Below are 3,120 nucleotides of genomic sequence, written 5' to 3'. Positions count from 1 at the left end.
CAATTGTTCAATATGCACTTTAAAAAAATATGTTATTTGTTCACTGTTTGTAAAACCTTGAACAAAAGTCTTATCTTATTTTTTTGATGGCTTGAACAAAAGTATTTCTAACATTTGGTCTAACAAAAAAATAGGAAAAACAAATTGGTATAGGGATTGTTCAATTTTAACAAATGTTTGTACCTCCCAAAAATCTAAGAAAGTTGTTCAATTTTTACTTTTGTTCATCAAACAATTTATTTTTTTGTTTTATCATGTGTTGATTTTTTAAGCATTTCATAGCTCCGAGGATCTTTTTAGCATGAACATTTTTCCTTATTTTTCCTTATTCACGGTTGAACAAATGTTGAAACTATCAAAAGTATTCACAGTTGAACAAATATTGGAACTATCAAAAGTATGCAAGAACATTTTCTCCTTTTTCATGGTTGAACAAACGTTGAAACCAAAAGAATTCATGGTTGAACAAATGTGGCGCGCTTTCCAAAAAAATGCATCAACAATTGTTCAACAAGCACTTAAAAAAATGGTGCAACATTTGTTCATTTTTTCCCATAGCTTCAACAAATGTCTTTTTTTTATAGTTTCGACCAATGTTCATTGAAACAAATGTTTAGGCAATTTCAAAAAATAGTTTGTTCAATTTTTCCAACAACTTTCATAGCTTTCAACCAATGTGATATGCAAAGTTGAACAATTGTTATTTACAAAATATTTCTTAGTTGAACAATTGTTCAATTAGCACTTCAAAAAAATTGAACAACATTTGTTCACTTTTTAAAAAATTAGCCTTGAAATATCAATTGTTCAACTAAATCAAAAAAAAATGATCAAACACTTGTTCGTACCTCCCAAAAAATGTATGGTACTTTTGTTCATCAAGCAATTTTTACTTTTATTCATCAAGCATTTTTTGTAGTTCAACAATTGTTCAATATGCACTTTTGAAAAAATATGTTATTTGTTCACTGTTTGTAGTACCTTTAACTTTTCTTATTTTTTGACAGCTTGAACGGAAGTCTTTCTAACAATTGGTCTAATGTTTAAAAAAGTATGAAAAACAATTTGGTATAGGAATTTTTCAATTTTAACAAATGTTCGTACCAGAAAACAAATAGATTGAATATTTCTTCAAATTTTGGAATAATTTTATAGCTTCCAGCAAATGTTCAAGCTATGCACACTATTTTTAGAAAATGGTTGAAAAATTGTTTAATAAACAGTTGAAAAAAAATTGTTTAGCTAGTTCATCTATTTTCGTAGTTTCAACAGTTGGGCATTTTTTTTTCAAAAACTATGAACTGTTTGAAAAATATATTCATTGTATATTCTAAAAATATATGGTATTTTTTAAAATGGATAAACATTTTTATATACAAGAGAATTTGTTTTCTATGTTTTCTTCTGTTCTTATATTTTTGTTCATCACATTTTTAAAAAGTGTTTATTGTGCATTTAAATATTGTATGTCGTGTATATTGTAATATTCATCATGTATTTTGCTCAAAATATGTTCATTCTTTTGAAAACAAGTTCATCGGTCTTCAAGAAAGTAAAAAATTAATAAAACCGTGCGCAAGAACAAAAACTATCTCATTACCATTACTAGACTAAAATAACATTACTGTTTCAAGCGTGGCCAACCTTTATCATGCCATCATCGCTATATTTCTTCCGCAGTAACATTACTTGCTCAACAACATTAATATCACTGCTCTCAAGACAGAAAGGAACAGGACCAGAACGCCACCCAAAAACCATATCAACCATATCTCAGGTGATATGAATGACTTTATCTCTGCTCAAAAATACCTACTTGACCATAGCGGATATGTTTTGCTAGCCATTGAAGCAAATCCATGGGCAGAATAACATGTTCGCGCACATTCAGAAGATGTTTAAATTGCTCTGGTATAAAGCTTCTCTGCAATACAGACATCTTACTAACAGACATCTTACTAACAGCTTTGGCCCATCGAATAGTAGAGAAACATGACTGGAAAATTGCTTTAGACTGTACAGGAACATTTTCACCTACAAAATCAATTAGAGGCAGGTATAAAACTTAAGAGTCATAAACAACATCAAAAAATAAAAGATAGTGCAAGAAAAAACTATTTAGTAAATGTAGGTATAAAATGCTAAATGTATTTCATTAAAAAAGGGAAGTGATTACTAAAAGAATCATACAAGTCATGGTTCAGATTGGACACACTTTTTCCTTAATAAACCAACTAATGTGATGACCAGTCCTTCAAATAAAAACCCCAACAAGCACCAACTAGGATGAGCAATCCCCACGGAAAACAACTAAGATGAGCAATCCCTACTGAAAACAAGTACTGTGATGATCAATCCCTACCAAAAATCGTCCTAAACAAGTACTGTGATGAGCAAATCCCTGCCAGATCAAACGCATCATGTACTGTGATGAGTAAATCCCTACCAGATTTGAACGCATCAGCTACAATGACGACCAAAATCCCTACCAGATTCGAACGCATCAGCAACTGTTTGGAGCAAACCGTACCAAAAAAGAGCACGAGAATAATCTAAGGGTTAAGAAACAGGGACGAATCCCTAGCAGATTGAACGAACCGAGCCGCATCAACCAGCTCCCCACCTCAAGTGAACCCACAACACAGGTCACTACCTTCTTTCAACTAGTTTTCTGTAGTTGTTATCCACATCGATGACTCTTGATTAATGAAACTTTTTGTCAAGGAATAGAAAAAAATTGGACATACACAAAGAACTTGGACTTGACTTGTAAAAAATGCACATCAAGGAGCATGCACTAAACTCCTGAACCTCTATCGTACCACACAGTCAACAAGATGCCAGCGAGCATCAATAACTTTGCTTTGACCTCCCAGATCGAAAAGGGATTAACATATTGCATTTAATAACTGAAAAACCTTTCAATTTGTTGTAGGAATCACTTCCCTAAAAATTAGTACAAGTAGAAACCACTCCCTAAAAAAGATGAACCCTAGGCTGTGACGATCTGTTGGTAAAATTACTAAACATAAAATAAAAAATCTAAAGGGACCAGTGTCCAATGCAGCATGACAAACCCTAGAAAAACCATACTGAACGAATCCCCACGAACCCTCACCC

At 32.2% G+C, this 3,120-nt stretch overlaps 1 long non-coding RNA gene across 1 annotated transcript in view; it reads right to left on the bottom strand.

The window, feature by feature from the left end:
• LOC119341688 overlaps positions 1-3,120 on the bottom strand; it is a 4,309-nt gene that overhangs the window by 498 nt on the left and 691 nt on the right. The window contains exon 2 of the long non-coding RNA XR_005165242.1: positions 1,645-2,034. This is a non-coding gene — a long non-coding RNA (uncharacterized LOC119341688). The remainder of the gene's footprint in view (positions 1-1,644; positions 2,035-3,120) is intronic.

This window comes from Triticum dicoccoides, chromosome 7B, assembly GCF_002162155.2.
Source record: "Triticum dicoccoides isolate Atlit2015 ecotype Zavitan chromosome 7B, WEW_v2.0, whole genome shotgun sequence".
NCBI lineage: Eukaryota > Viridiplantae > Streptophyta > Magnoliopsida > Poales > Poaceae > Triticum > Triticum dicoccoides.
This window is presented reverse-complemented; position numbering and strand designations above follow the sequence as displayed.